At 47.9% G+C, this 16,612-nt stretch overlaps 1 pseudogene; it reads left to right on the forward strand.

The window, feature by feature from the left end:
• The first annotated feature begins 16,108 nt into the window (after nucleotides 1-16,108).
• LOC136323018 (large ribosomal subunit protein eL39-like) lies at nucleotides 16,109-16,262 on the forward strand (annotated as a pseudogene).
• Nucleotides 16,263-16,612: the final 350 nt, after the last annotated feature.

A 16,612-nucleotide genomic window follows, 5' to 3' on the forward strand; every position in this document is an offset into this window, starting at 1 on the left:
GAGTCTGTCTGACTGTCTCTCCCCGTTTCCAGCTTCAGAAAAAAAAACAGGAAAAAAAAAAAAACCATACAATTCCTTTCCAATTTTTCAGAATTCTTAATTTCTAAAAACCTCAATCTTCAGTGAGGACTAAGTCAGTAATAAGTAATCCTCTTTTGAAATATATTGCTTTTTGGAGGTGTCCTTTTCATAAGTAGCCTATTGGACACATGACCAATAATCACTGGTTATTCTATAGTGATATCTATAAGCAGATACATAATTTTCATTTACCTTGTAGCTTCTCTCTCAGCCAAGAGACCTACATTCCCTTTCTGTATCACTCATAGTGGGACATGCATCAAACTTTAAGATGACTTATTCTGGCTTTCTTTTCGACCTTAGTCTCCCTCCCTTCCTAGAGTTCAATTATAAGGAGCCCCACAGCGAGTTTCCTCAAGCTTTAGTTGTACATGGACCAGCCAGCTTCCGGTTTGTGGCTGGAGCAGGGCATGTTGTCCTTCTCAGAGTCAACCTACAAGGACAGTAGGGTCAGTCTCTGCTGTCTATGAGGGTGTCTCCTCTGGGGCTGCAGGTTTCAGCCAGCTGTGGTGAATCAAGGCGGGTAAGCCTTTTACCTTGGCAGCAGTGGGAGTGGTCAGGATCGCAGTGTAGCATCCCTTCCACCTGGGTCGGAGGGGAGCTGGATTCCAATCCTTGACCCATACTTGGTTTCCTGGAGAAAAAGAATGGACAGGGGAAAACTGATTGGAGCCCTGTCTAGCACCCACTTGGATATAGTACCAGCCACCTCTCCTAAAGCTCCTAATTATCTATGTAGTTCTGTTTCTTTTACTTCTCCGGGAGTCCCTGGCAAACTACGTAATACTGGGGAAAGCCTATTGTATAATACCTCATACGGTGAATACCAGATGTTCTTGGAGGGGGAGAAATCTTAACCAATTTTAGAGGCAAAGCTTGCACCCATTTAAGACCTATTTCCTGACATAATTTGCTAAGCCCTAACTTCAGAGTCCTATTCATGCATTCTACCTTTCCTGAGCTCTGAGGTCTATATGCTGCATGAAGCTTCCAGGTGATGTCCAATGCTTGAGCTGTTCTTTGTACTATCTTAGCCACAAAGGCTGGGCTGTTTTCAGAGCCTGCCTGAAGTGGCAGTCCAAACCTTGGAATGACTTCTCTGAGTAGCACCTTTTCAGTTCGGGTGGGATAGGTTTCTACCTATCCTGCCTTCTGGTGTCCTTGGCGGTGGATTACTGCTATCATTTTGGCTTCCAGAAAAGAAGAACTTTTCCTGGATATTTGAGGTCCTTGCCCCCTGGCAGTCAGAAGCCCTCTTTCCTTATATATGGCCCCATGGACTTGAGAGTAAGAAAGGCAAAGCTGGAGTCAGTAAAACTGTTTTCTCTTTTTCCTTCACTGAGCTCTAGGGTCTGAGGCAGAGCAATCAGTTCTGCCCGCTGAGCAGAAGTGCCTTGGGGCAGAGGCCATGCCTACGCAGTCTCTGTTAGGGTCACCACTGCACACCCTGCTTGCTCTTCCCCTCTGTTGACAGAGCTGCTTTCATCTACATACAGCTCCCAATCTGGGTCTCTTATGGGCTGGTCTATCAGGTCTGGCCAGCTGGCAGTTAGCTGTGCTGCTGCTCTCCCTCCTTCCCTGGGAGCAGCTTCACTGGGTTTAAAGTGGTACACACCTCTATTGCCAGCCTTGGGTTTTCACAGAGTAAACTCTGGTAATTGGTGAGACAGGCATCTGTGAGCCAGAGATGCCCTCCTGTACCCAACAGAGCCACCACTGCATGAGGCACCCACACCTCCAAGCCCTGTCCCACAGTCAACCTGTCTGCCTCTTGTGCCACAACTGCTGTAGCTCTCAGGCATGGCGGCCAGCCCCTAGCAACTCCGTTCAATTGTCTGGAGAGTCAAGCCACCAGTCCAGACTATGACCCCAAGTCCTAGGTTAATACATCCACTGCTGTCTTGTTCTTTTTCGAGATGTACAGCACAAAGGTTTTGCTAGGTTAGGAAGATCTAGCGCTGGGGCAACTTGTGATTCTTTTTTACGAGTCTGAAAAGCACAATCCTGTTCTGGCCCCCAGTCCATGTGCTCTTTTTCTCTACCCTCTTGAAACTTCATAGAGGGGTTTGGACAGTACTGCAAAGTTGGGGATCCACAAATGACAGAATCTTACTGTACCCAGGAATTCCTAACCTCCTCTCTCCCTGCTAGAGAGTAAAACCCAAGTATTTTACTTGCCTTTTGCAGATCTGGGCCTTCTTCTTTGAGACCTTGTGTCCATTCTTCTCTAGATGACACAATGGCTTGTCTGTTCCTTGAGCACATCCTTGGGGAGTATCATGACCCAGCAACAGGTCATCCACATACTGGAGGAGGACACATCTAATGTCCTGTATGGGAAACTGCTGGAGGTCAAGAGCAAGGGCCTCCCCAAAGATGGTAGGGAAGTTCTTGAACCCTTGCAGGAGCCTCATCCAAGTGTACTGTGCCTTTGCTGGGTCCTCCTAGTGAAAGGAAAACAGCTCCCAGCTTTCAGGAGCCAGTCTTGTACTAAAGAAGGCATTTTTTAAGTCCAAGCAAGTGAAACATGAGACTGGTGTAGGGAGGAGGCTTAGAAGTGTGTACGGGTTTGGTACTGTTGAGTGCAGAGTCACTGCTGCCGCAGTTAGGACCCTCAAGTCCTGTACTGGCCAATAATCATTGGTCCCCGATTCTCTGATGGGGAGCAAAGAAGTTCCAGAGTGAATGGCAACAAATAATAATGCCCTGCTCCTTGAGCCTCTGTAAGTGCACCTGGATTCCTTCCAAGGTTTCCCTAGGAATTGGGTGTTGCCTTTGGTTAACAGGCAGTGCTCCAGGCTTTAACTTTATCTGCACTGGCACTTGGTTTATTGCCAACCCGGGGGGGATTATCCTACACCCCCAGCCATTTCTAGGTTAGCTTCTGACTCGGTGGCTTCCCAGGATTGGTTAAACAAGCTTAGGCTTAAGCACCTGCAAGTCCTGCTAGCCATTGTCAGCAAAAGAGATAGTAGCCCTCGGTTTGCTTAGCAGATCGCTCTGCAGTAGGGGCACTGGACTGTCAGGCATGTACAAAACTGATGCATAACCTCATATGTATATTTATAGGGCAGGCAGAATGCCTGTTCTGCCTGTTTTTCCATGACTCCTACAATGTCCACCTTATAGGTGGAGCATGGCACTACTGGCCAAGTAACCACTGAGTGGTCAGCCCCTGTATCAATCAGGAAGTCCATCTGTTGGCCTCTTGCCACCATGCGGACCATAGACTCATCAGGTGCCCCTTAGTTCAGTCACCTGCAGTTCAAGAGGGATTGTCCAGCTATGTTGAACAGTGTGTCTTCCCCTTTGGAGGTACCTCGGCTGGCCAGCACGCCGTCTCCTTGTCCCACCTGGGACAGTTACTTTTCCAATGACCAGTTTTCCGGCAGATGGCACACTGATCACACTGCAAGGGGCCTTGCCTGACTGTCTATTCTTTCCCTTGTCTGTCTTCTCTTCGTTTTCAAATCGGGAGAGGCTTTTCTTTGTCCTTGTGCAGAAGGGCCATAGCTATAAGCTCGGCCTTTTTCTTCATTCGGCTCTTATCTTCCTGCCTCTTTGTAACCTCTCTGTTGACATAAATCTTGTTGGCTATTTCACTGTGTTTCTCACTCCTCTCAAAGGAATCTCCACTCCAAGCCCTGTTCTTTGAGCATAACCTCCCAACTAGGGGAGGAGAGCCTGGGCCTGGTTCCTGTGGGGTGGTGAGAGGCACCTCCTGCCCAGGTGAGCTTATGCTGGGGCTTGATAGATGTAGCGACGACGGGCCCAAGTCAATAGCAATCTCTAGGGTAGACATGAAGCCAAGTGTAGAAGGGTAAAGCTTTGCTGGTATGCATGGTGGGGGAGCCAAAGTTTCTGCTTCTTCTGGCTCACTAGGGGTTAAAATTTCTGGCACTGGCCTGCAGCGGCAGCTCTCTGGGATTGGTGGAATGCTTCCCTGCCTTTGCTATCAATAGTTGACCCATAAGCCAAGGGGGAGGGTGCAAAACTAGTATAAGCCAAGTGTCTATGTAGGAAAACTGATCAGGGTGGCCTGGATCTCTAGTGACTGCCTGCCACACCTTCTGAAACACAGACTTATCCAAGCTTCCTCCTGGTAGCCACCCTACTCCAAAAGCAGGCCATTCTAGTCCACACAAGATCCTCAATTTCCCTGGGGACAGAGTAACTCCATAATCCCCTGAGAACCCTTTCTTAAAGTTCCTGACCATTGTAGCTAAAAGTGGGTTTCTCCTGTGAACCTCCCATACCTCCCATGACAGACAACAGTCACGCCACAAGAAGGACTTGGGGAAGGGTAGGGGAAATTTGGAAGGGACGCCACTCGCTTCGGCCCTGAGGGAGAGAGTTGGAACCCTCTTCTGGTGTCTGTCTCATTCACTCCGCACTCACTCTTTCACACAACCTCCACACACCAATGGAGGGTGATGAGTTACTGCTCCTAACTGTGGGCCCCTTTCCCCACAAGGTGTGGAGGGTAACGAGTCACCACTCCTAACCCATGTGAGGACTGCTCCCCACACCGGTGGAGAGTGCACAGTTGCAGCTCTTAACCTATAGAGGGCGGTTAGTGACTCTCTGGAGGGTGATCAGGCCTCCCTTCTACCCAGTGGGGCAGGACCCCAGCTAGCTTCCCTTGCCTGGTTTTCCTTACTGTGGCTCTGATGTGCCCTCATTTCCTCGTTCCTTTGTTGTCTGTCCTTGCTGGGACCAGTGAACGGGATCCCCCTTCATCCTACAGAGGCATTCACATGGGGAAATCCCTTGCAAACCCAGCAGGTGCATCTACAGGGCGGCTCTGGGGCTCCCCCAACTGGGTGCCTGAAGTCCACCAATTGTGGGCGTCTTTCCTCCTCACTTCCCAGCCAATGCACCAATATGACAGTTGTGCTCAGGTCTCACTGCAACCTCTAGGCCCTTGGGTGTATTTTCATCGTGCCTCTTGGCCCTCATGCTGCTGGGCTTCCCTCAGTTTTGTGTTTTTGTCTATGAGTCATGTCCAGTGGGGCTGTACCCTGCCTGTGTCCCCAGCAGGATGCCCTATGGAGTAATTGTGGTTGTCTCTGCCCACATACTGTGGGATGCTTCCTTGTCTCTCATCTGAATGGAGAGTTCTGGCCTCCTGTGGTGGCTACACAGCCTCATGGTCCCAATTTCTGCCATCAGTTTTGTTCTAACCTCAACAAGATGCCTGCTCAGCTACAGAGCCACATGCTGAAGCCAGATGCAGGGTTTTATTTCATTAAGGGAAGAGACAGCCACCGCCTGGGTCCAGACTTGACTCAGGCAGCCCTGGACCAGTTCCCCCACCATGGACTGCTTTGTGGCTTCAACACCTGCCCAAGGTGGGAAGTGAGGCCTCAGCCTCTAAGGAGCAGTACTCGCATGCCACATGCCTTCAGCTCCCTCTTACCCCTGTCTCACTTCTTCATCGTTGGCATCAGGAGAGTCCCCATTCAAATGTGGCTCTGCATTTGTATTTGTATTTCACATGGTATTTCACGTGTGGAGCAAGAGGTAGGTTTTCTGTGACAGCTGAATTCACCACTCATTTGGACAGTGTATGAACTTATGGACGCCCCATAGATACCCTAAATCACCACATTCAGAAGCAAGCCCATCGGCACCACGATGTTCTAACAACTCTGGATGCCTCTATTCTTCTGCTTCACCACCCTCAGCACATAACTTTCATCTGCATGGTTACTCGTGACCACAGGATGACTGCTGGGGTTGTGGGAAGGTAAAAGGGCACAGGCCAACTGAGTCAGCTCTCTTTTCAAAGAAGTTTCCAGAATCTATTCCTTCATCTCATTTCCTTTACATCTCATGGGCCAAAATAAGTCAAAGGTCATCTTTATCTACAAAAGAAACTAAGAAGAGCAGTTTTTTAGCTATACACACTGACACTCCCAACAAATTGAGAGTTCTCGTAATAAGAAGTCTCAGCCATAATAGCTGAGACCAGCACAGCACACCAGGACCTGCACGGCCTGCTGTCTCCAGCTTCTACCCCACCTCCATTTCTCCAGCGTTATCTCCTTCCACCTTTCCGAACAAATTCCATGCTATCACCAAGAGGAGCTTTCACCACTTCCCACAGCAACCCGGCATTCCTCTCAGACAACACTCACCACTCACTTCTTGTTCCATGTCTGCCATTCTTTTTTTTTTGGGGGGGGGGGTAGCAGAGAGAGAGAGAGTCAGAGAGGGACAGACAGACAGGAAGGGAGAGAGATGAGAAACATCAATTCTTCATTGCAGCTCCTTAGTTGTTCATTGATTGATTTCTCATATGTACCTTGACCAGGGGTCTATAGTAGACAGAGTGACCCCTTGCTCAAGCCAGCAACCTTGGGCTCAAGCTGGTGAGCCTTGCTCAAACCTAATGAGCCCGAGCTCAAGCTGGCGACCTCGGGGTCTTGAACCCAGGTCGTCCGCGTCCCAGTCTGACGTTCTATCGCCACCGCCTGGTCAGGCCCATGTCTGCCATTCTTGATCATCGGGAAAATTCATGGAAGTTTACTAATGAGTTCCAGAACTGACCAATGGCTTGACGTATGCTGGTACAGGGGGTTCTTGGGTTACGACAGTCTCAACATACGACATTTTGAGTTTATAATGCTCAGTCTTTTTTTTTTAAGTATTTTTTAAGTCTTTATTTTTATTTATTTATTTATTTATTTATTTATTTATTTATTTCAGAGACAGAGAGTGAGTCAGAGCGAGGGATAGACAGGGACAGACAGACAGGAACGAAGAGAGATGAGAAGCATCAATCATTAGTTTTTCATTGTGCTTGCAACACCTTAGTTGTTCATTGATTGCTTTCTCATATGTGCCTTGACCGCGGGCCTTCAGCAGACCGAGTAACCCCTTATTGGACCCAGCGACCTTGGGTTCAAGCTGGTAGACTTTTGCTCAAACCAAATAGCCCACGCTCAAGCTGGCGACCTCGGGGTCTCGAACCTGGGTCCTCTGCATCCCAGTCCGACGCTCTATCCACTGCGCCACCGCCTGGTCAGGCTATAATGCTCAGTCTTATTAAAACTTAAAAAAATTGAGATGTGAGTATTTCAGCTCATGCTGTCAGCATCGTACTTATGGACTACATGGGTGAATTAGTATGGTTGTGAGCGGTGGAAGAACACGCAGTAACGCGGTGTATGAGTGAGGGAGTTGGCATCCCCCAGTACGCTACCCTATGCCATTTTTTTTGTTTTTTTGAAAGATTTTTTTTTATTCATTATAGAGAGGGAAGAGAGAGTGAGAAAGAGAGAGAGAGAGAGAGAGAGAGAGAAGGGGGGAGGAGCAGGAAGCATCAACTCCCATATCTGCCTTGACCAGGCAAGCCCAGGGTTTTGAACCGGCAACCTCAGCATTTCCAGGTTGACGCTTTATCCACTGCGCCACCACAGGTCAGGCCCCTATGCCATTTTGGACTGTTAAAAGCTCAAGTGTTCTATTTGTGTTAGACTAGGGTGTGTTTCGACTTACACAAAAATTTGGGTTCCGTCACTGTTGTAGGAAGTGAACTGTGTCATAATCTGTGGACCACCTGTACTCAATAAATATTTGAGTGGATAGAAGGAAGCATGAATGCATGGATGCATGGATTGTTAAAGATGGATGTGTAGATGGATAAACGAATGAATGGATAGAAAAATGGTTGGGTATATGGACTGACAACCAGATGGATATTCCCAATGCTGTCTCATATCTGTGTTTTTGCACATGCTATTTCTTGTGTCTAGCATGCCTTTCTAACATTGTCTGCCCAACTAATTACTATTCATCTGTTAAGATTCAGCTTTGATGTCCTGTCTTGCACCAAGTTCTCCCTAGCCACACCTGCCTGAGTTAGGTACCCTACTTGTTCCTGCAGCCTCCACTGTAGCCTTCAAATGTGCAGGATTGTGGGCCTCGGTTTACTTGCATTTAGGCTCTGAGGTCTTTGAGAGCCTATCTGACTTCAGCTCTTGTCCAGTGCCAATCCCACTTCCTGTGGGGGATTTTAATGAAATTAGAATAAAACTGAAGGTAATGAAGACCACATGTCCCTTTTTTCTAGAGAAAGATACGGCAGGTGGAAGACACTTTGGATGAGCTGAACAAGGAGTTCTTCCAGCTGACAGTGCAGGCCCTGGCACTGCAGAGAGACGAGGACAAGCCAGGCCAACCACCCCCAAGCAAGGGTGGTACATTTGGGGTAAGCCCAGCAGACCACCCTCTCAGCTTCTGAGCTGTCAACAGTGTGGGGCCCATGGAGTGACAACCCCTTCCATAAAAAGGAGTTAATTAGGACCAGAAAGCCTGCAAGCCAAAGTCCAGTGTTGCCTGCCTGTTTAGTTTGGCAAATGGATCCAGAGCCACGGAAGCACTCTCAATTGGCCTGGGCTTGCAGGTGTCTAAGCAAATTGGTGGCCTGAAAAGTCTGAGGAGGGGTATGAAAAGGGAGCTTTAAAAGCAGCTCGTTTAGATGCAGCCTGACTAACAGTGCCCAGTGCTGGAACAAGGAGGTGTCCTAGAGGGGCATCTCCCACTGGGGTTGCTCCCCATCCTCACTCAGGTTTTTGGAGGTGCTGACATAGGAAAGGTTGGAGGAACAAAGACAAGAGCTAGAAGCAATCATTCTGTTTTGTCTGCACTGAGTTCGATAAAATTTTTATCTAATAAAACAAGCCGCTGGCCGATGGGCCTCACTTTGCCAGTTTGATTTTTTAAAATACTGCATTAAAGTGCTATTTCTCTTAGCCTGAGTGTTTTTCCCCCTCCCCCGCCCCCTGCCCTTTGAGCCTGAGCCTGATGCACCCTCGTCTTACCCTCATGCCCACCCTGCTGAGGTGGGTGACGCTCTTGGGGATAGAGGCATGTAGGCAGGCACCGCCTGTCACCAGGCTTCCACAGCAGGCATGTGCTGGGTTGCCCTGTCACCAAGGAGGCTCCTCTTCACGACCAGGGAGGCCTCCTGCCACAGTTCCTTGGGAGTGGGGCCCAGGAGGACTGGCCACAGGGAGAGCTATGCTGCTCCCTGGACTCACAGATTCCATGAAATCATGTGCCTGGGACTTAATGTTGTGGGGGAGGGGATCTGGAAAATTGGTTGTTCTTAGTTAAACTGACCTCTCGCTTAAGACAAAAATGACAAGAAAGACAACTGCGTCCACAAACAATAGCAGGAAAATTTCTCTTATGTGCAAACAAGGCACGAACTACACAGACGCAGTCTTAGTGGGACTGCAGGAGCTGTATCTCCCTAAACCCCTGAACCCTTGAACCCCTGAAGAGGGTTCTCCTTGTTAAATCCAAAGGCAAGTGCCAGCCTCTCTGGGTCCCAGTCTCAACACATCCAGCATTCCTTCCCTGAGTTCTATGGCCATGCCACCATAGGAGGACCAGGTGGGGTCTTATTGGATGTATCAAGGGACTCAGATGATAGTGATTTGGTGACAATAAAGTAACAGGAAACTTCATGCTTAGAAAAATTATGTAAATATCTCTGTTATTAGGGAAGGAAAACACAGGATGAGCTGAGGGGCTATAAAATGCAGCAAGATTTAATTATTCAACAATTGCTTCAAATTATTAAACATGATGATTGAGCAATGATAAAATTTAGTTGTTTTTATGCATTAATATGGCAACATAAACTTAAGGACACAATGTCTTTATTAGTAACTCATGGCATCAACCCCTGGAGGTAACTTGTTGGCATCTTTCCAAATGTTCAGATGGATGTTGTTGCCTGGAGACTGTCAGATTGACAATAGTCACGCCAGGTTCACACAGTGGGTCCAGGGTACAGTGACCTTAGACCTATCTGAAGCCACCTTTCCTCTTTCCATTTGTGTTTTTTTCAGGAGGTTCCTGGCATCTTCCCTTCTGTGTGGCAAGAAGAGACAGGTGGCCCAGACAGGGTGCATCTGGGAACCTGCGTCCTGAAGAGTGACCAGGCCCTGATGCTGAAGGTGAGGAGGGCCCACCTGGCTCAGAGGATTGAAGATCTGGAGTGGGAGTTGTTCCTGCTCCTCCAGGTGGCAGATGGCAGCACGTGTGCCTGGGGCGACACTGAGTCACGCAGGATGTTGCAGTGGCCACCTGTAGGAGTGCTTTCTCCACAGAGAACATGGCCAGGTGAATCTGCTCCCTCCTGGTAGGAAGGAGTGGGTGTCTGAGGGGCTGCCTGTGCCAGGAGTGTGTGCCCAGATCTCTACACATTCAGATTCTTTTATAAAGCTTGGACCTTGGTTTGCGTTGATTTCTGTCCGTGGTCCTTTGAGGTGAAAATAAAAGCACACAAGTTGAGAAAATCAGCATGTATTCCTGTCACTGAGTCTGTTCCTCAATCCTCTCGATAGGCTGCTGGCCAGGGGTGCTGTGGTTTGGGCCTTGTGCCTCCAAAGGTTTACCTGGGGGCACCTGGCTTCAGGGGTAAGAAGGGCTTGGGGTGAGGACTACCAGAACTGAGGTGCAGGCGTGCATGGAGCTCCCACACCTGTCCTTCACTGCTGAGTCCTCATGGGGAGCCCAGGGCCATGTTCCCTCTGGTGACCAAGAGACAGGCATTGTTAGGGTCACACTCACGGCCCCTACACTGGAGGAGACACTGCATCTCCAGGACAACCTACACTTCCCCCCCACCAACTGACACTCCAGGTGAAACTCTCTTCACCCTCCAGGCCTACCTCAGAGGCCACTAGCTCCAGGAAGCTCTTCCCAACCCCTTTCCCAGTCTCACGCTCCTTGAATCCTCATGGTGTTTTGTCTCTACCATTTGCCTGATTCTTAGGATTAGTTGTGGTGCCACATTTTATCTTCCTTTCTAGAATATAAGTTCTTTAAAGGCAGAATATACCCCCTCCCCAGTATGGCCAGTGGCCTCTGCCATGGCCATGCAGATTCTCATTGCAGATGGGAAAGGAACGGTGGAGCCAGAAAATAATGGAACATTCCGTTTATTAAAGTCTCGTAATGACAGATAAGCAAGACGGCAGGGAAGACCACTTTCCTCTCACTCAGGGATCCCAAAGCCCTGACCCCTCCAGACTCACCTGGACTCACAGCCCCCACAAACAAAACAGCACTCCCCAGCAAAACAGGCGGCCTAACTCATGGTTCCCAAGTTCCTCAGGGCTCTTTCTCTCCCCGCCCCCCGTCTCCAGCCAAAACCCTTTTCCAGCAAACAATAGCAAACAATGGCTCCTCCCAAGGAGGAAAGCAATCTGCAATTTGCAATCTGCCACCCCAAGGGCAAGCTCCACAGCCTTTCATAGACTAACACACATGGTGCTGCCCCAATACAAGCGAGCACACCTAAAAACATTTGTTACAAACTTGTTTGTGAACAACAGCTCAACACATCTTCAGGATACTGGATGACCCAGAAATTCTCCGTGAATGTACCTGACAGTCCAGGGTACAGACACTGACCCTGAGGTCACACGGTCATGGTGGGCTAAGTGGGACACGGGAAACTGTACAGAAGACACAGCCCAGAACTGAGTGCCATCCTGGCAGACAAAGGAGGGAGGAGGAGGGCACTCAGGGTGAGGACAGGGCTCCAGGGCTGGAGGCCTTGGGACAACTTCAAGGAGGGGCTAGGAGCCAAGCCTTGTGTGGTGCGAAACACGCATAGTCAGAAAGGGCAGGTTAGTCAGTGGAAACAAGAAAGAGAAGGCAAGGTGTTGGCCAAAAAAAAAAACCCCTAAAAAACAAAACAAATGAACAAAAAACCAGAGCAGAGTCAGCTTAGGAAGAGGAAACCATGGCAGGAAGGAGGAGGGGCATGTGTCTTGAAGCCCCAGTAAACCATGGCTCCAGGGACGTTCCCCCTTGCCCAGCTAGAGCCTCTTGGCCCGTGGCCAGGCCACAGAATCATGCTCACCCTTCCTGGTGGCCTGTGTAGAGTGCAGGCACTCAGCCCTCACAACAGCCAGAGCGGGCCACACCTGGACTTCGATTTCTTGTCAGCTTGGTCAAAGTGTAGCAGGCGTCCCCAAACTACGGCCCACGGGCCACATGCAGCCCCCTGAGGCCATTTATCCGGCCCCCTACCGCACTTCCGGAAGGGGCACCTCTTTCACTGGTGGTCAGTGAGAGGAGCACTGTATGTGGCGGCCCTCCAACGGTCTGAGGGACAGTGAACTGGCCCTCTGTGTAAAAAGTTTGGGGACCCCTGTCACAGGCCCCTCCGTGGAGCTGTGCTCCAGACAGAGACCCCAGGGGGTCCCAAGCAGAGGCTCCCACCGGGCCTAGAGGAGAGGCCGTTCCTGCTTCTCATTGGGCCTCTCAGTGTGGCGCCCCACCATGCTCCCACACTTCAGCAGCTGCCACAGGAGTAAGGGGTATAGTCTCCAAGGTCTCTTCTACCCATGAGCTTCCAGGCCACTGAGGAGGGACAAGCTGCCACAGAGGTCACGGTGCCCGGTGGGGTCCCCACTAGGGCACAAAGTGAGATGAGTTGGTCTGCTGACCACCAGCTGTTTTTTGCTTTTCTGGCTAGTACAACCTCTGAAATGTTCATCATTGTTCTCCACAGCTGTGAGTGACCACAGCCCCTTTTAGTAGCAGCAAGTCCCTGGGCCAACACAAAAGGAAGGTCACTTCCCACTTCAGGTCCCCCAAAAGCACCAGGATTGTGCTCTCTCCCTGCCCACCCTCTCTCTGTGTATTTCTACTGCTTCCCAATAGCCTCTGGGACGGTTCTGTCCATGGTCTGAAGGGTCAGCCTGGAAAGAGCCAGCTGGAATAAAAGGCCTGTCCACACAGACCTAAGCCCAGTGCCACCTCTCGAGGGTCCTAAATCAACCATCAGAGCAGGCATTTAGCAAACGTGGAGTCCACCCTTTATTCAGGGGAAGCTAAAGAGGGGAAGCGGCTGGCTCTCACAGCATGGGGTTCCTGGACAGAAGAGTAGCCCTGAAAAGCTCAGAGTGGGAGGCGGGCTCAGCACATAACAAACACATGATTATAGGGAGCTTGCCTCTGTAGCAAGCTCAAGATAGACACCAGGATGCACACCAGGATGCTGGTCTGTGGACCTCAGTTTGAATTGATGGTCATAGACCCTGGTAAGGAAAGTGGATATTATTTTAAGATCATTAACCATGAGAATAACATAGTCTGGGGCCACGAATTCAGAGTGGGAGCTGCTACTGGACACCCAAATCCAGTACAAGCTGCGTGTGTGGACCAGAGTGCAGGAGAGCGCTTGACTTGACTGGTTGTCCTGACCACATACAGCGCGCAGCAGCATGCACCTGCACATCCCATGGCAGCCACCCAGCTGCTTGTTTCCACTTCCCCTGCTTTCTAAATGCCAACGCTGGGTGTAAGGCCAGGGGCTGCTGCTGTGGCCGTGCAGGTTCTCATGGGATTTGGGCAGACGGTAAAGGAACTGTGGAGCCCAAAACTGGTGGGCCATTCCATTTATTAAAGTCTTGTAACGGCAGATGAGCAAACAGGCAGGGAAGACTACTTCCCTTTTTCTCTCCAGACTCTCCTGGACTCACAGTGCAAAACAGGCCCCCACCAGACTTAGCACTTCCTCCCTCTCTCTCTCTTTCTCTCTCTCTCTGCACTTGTCCCAGTAGAACCCAAGCTCTATGTCGATCAGGCGTCCCTGATTTATCTTCCCGTGCAGTGGGACACTCTGCTTATCAGCAGGGCTGGCAGCCTCCTCCAGACTACTCTTGAGGTGGCTTAGAGGATGCTATTAATCAGTGCTAACACTAACTGCCACCAGAGGAAAGAATGACGGACACACAGTTGCAAGAATCACACAGGCAGTTTATTACTCACAAATCCTTTTGGCGTGCATGGGTACAGCTTAAGGGGGGCCCGTCGGCATACTTTCTCGGCTGTCTTTGGTCAGAGCTCAGAGCGGTGCTGAGATAGGTCATGTTCACATTGGAGTCTGGGTGACTACCACAGCAGGGGGCCCCTCAGCTTTAGTACCTTTTCTGGCCAATGGCTTCTAACAGGTGCCAATCTACAGGATTATCACCTCAAACCACCTTTTTTGGGAGTTCCTTGCAGTGAATCCCTTTTATGTTATTCTACTGAAATGTTACATCAAACTACATTTTAAGATGTTCTTATTTACGTTAACTTACAAAGTTATGACATCAAGCCACTTCTTATCTATGTATAACTTCACACACACACTAACTGGACCTTGCTCAAAAGTCAGAGTCTATCACATTACTGAGTTATGACATCAAGCCACTTCTTATCTATGTATAACTTCACACACACACTAACTGGGCCCTGCTTCAAAGTCAGAGTCTGTTTATCACATTACTGAGTTATGACATCAAGCCACCTCTTATCTATGTATAACTTCACACACACATTATATTAGTTCCTATCTAGAGAGCATAACTTTATTTAATTTTCTTAATTAATTTTAATATATCTTAATTACTTTTATATATCTTTCATATTTCTGTTTTTTATATTTCTATATGTTTATTATATTACAACAACATTATATTACTACAAACAGCCCTCTCTAGCCAGAACAGGCTAGGGGAAAATACCCCTTCTCCCACAAAGAATAGCAAACAATCAAGACCCTCCCTATGGAGGAAGGCAGTCCAATTTGCAATCTGCCACCCTGAGGGCAAGCACTGCAGCCTTCCACAGACCCCACACACAGGGCGCTGCCCCACACCAATGCAACAATTAGGCAAAATATAAGGGAGCAAACCTAAAAACATAATACTAAGGTGATCAATCATCCTCCTTTAGGAAGGACAGTCTTCATTTGTAAGTTCCGTTCTCCCTCAAAAAGTATCCTTCTACATGTCCTCCTTTAGATATTGGAAGGCTAATCTGTAAATGTCTGTATTTGATAGATGCAGTGTCGATTCATTGTGAGTGATGTGACGTATTTGTATTTGACATAATGATTTGACAAAGGTCAGTACAGTGCAGCAAGACACAATTATGAGATTCATGCACTCCGCACGGGAGACCTTGAGAGAGCACGCAATATACCAATCACGCAAATGGCTTTGTGTACTTCTTACTGAAACACGACATGGCACAGATGACATTATAGACTCACGATTATTTCTTTCTCAGTGAATATTCAATCATAGACAGGTAAGCACAATTCACATAAAATTCAATATGAAGGATATTTCTTGTTCAGATATTTCTAGTATATTATTACAAGATGATACATTGACAAAATATTCATTCAATGGAAAAGTACTCATTTAGATAATATAATTATTTTTCTTACAATTATTATTAAAAATTAATAGGCATGTAAGCATAATTATAATATAAAATATTACAAATGTTTATATTATGCATTTATCATATTATAGTATATTATTGTTGCAATGAATAAAACATTTCTTTTATTTACCATATTGTTTATTTAATTTATTTTTGTCCTCTTTCTCACTGTAAAAAAGTTGGTCACCTTACTAATAATACACATGTTACAAACTAGAAATACACTGTTTTGCCCCACATTGGGCTAGCAGCTTTAAATACATGATCTCCTTTATTTTTCACAGAAATCTTACTGAATCTTACTGGATAAGTGGCACCATGTTTGGAGGGTGGGAATCACTGCTAAGTGACAAGGTTCCTATTCGGTTTGAGAGCAAAACCACGCACACCAGGATACAGTCATCCCGAGCAGCAGGCTCACCAGGGACCGTGCTGAACTCTACACATGATTTGTGATGAGCAGCCCAGCAGGTACCCAGAGTCCCATAGGAAGTCATCTTTGACTTGCCTGACTTGCTTTGGCCAGTGGTTCCAATGCACGCTCCACAAAACTGAGAGTCCGCCCTTGGTCGCTGTCACAGTGCTACAAGCGGTGGTGGGATTCAAATAATTTAACAACCAGTTCTCTGCCCCAATGACTGTTTCAAGTATAAAAAACACTATACCGAAAGGTAGTTTATTATTTCACACATTTAATACTTAAATAAGAACAATAAAAGAGGTTCAGTCCTTTCTCCACCATCGTGGGGCGTGAGGTTGTTTCTTCTTCACCATGTCTTCTAACTAGACTTTCAGAATCAAGAGGTTTCTGGCCAAAAACAAGCGCAGAACCAGCCCATTCCCCAATGGATTTGATGAACACTGGTAATAAAATCAGGCACAGCTCTAAGAGGAGACATTGGAAGAGAACCAAACTGGGTCTGTAAGGAACCACACATGAGAGAGCTCACGTTTATGCCGTATCACGTTGCCTGCATCTTATTAAATCACTGAAAACAGAACTGCTGTCAGGACAGTTGGGTGTTTTAGTTGCAAGATTATTGGAAAAATGGTTTTTGTCTATGACATTTTTTTTCTGCAATAGCAGGGTAGTTTAGTAATAAATGAGAGACCTTTTAAACTGCAAAAACAAAAGAGGTACACAAAACTAGATTATGTTATAAGAAAGAGTTTTAAAATATTAATGAAAATATATTAAATACTATATTTTCTTCTCCATAAGATGCACTTTTTTTCCTCCCAAAAGTGGAGGGGAAAATGCCTGTGAGTCTTATGG

This window comes from Saccopteryx bilineata, chromosome 2, assembly GCF_036850765.1.
Source record: "Saccopteryx bilineata isolate mSacBil1 chromosome 2, mSacBil1_pri_phased_curated, whole genome shotgun sequence".
Lineage (NCBI taxonomy): Eukaryota > Metazoa > Chordata > Mammalia > Chiroptera > Emballonuridae > Saccopteryx > Saccopteryx bilineata.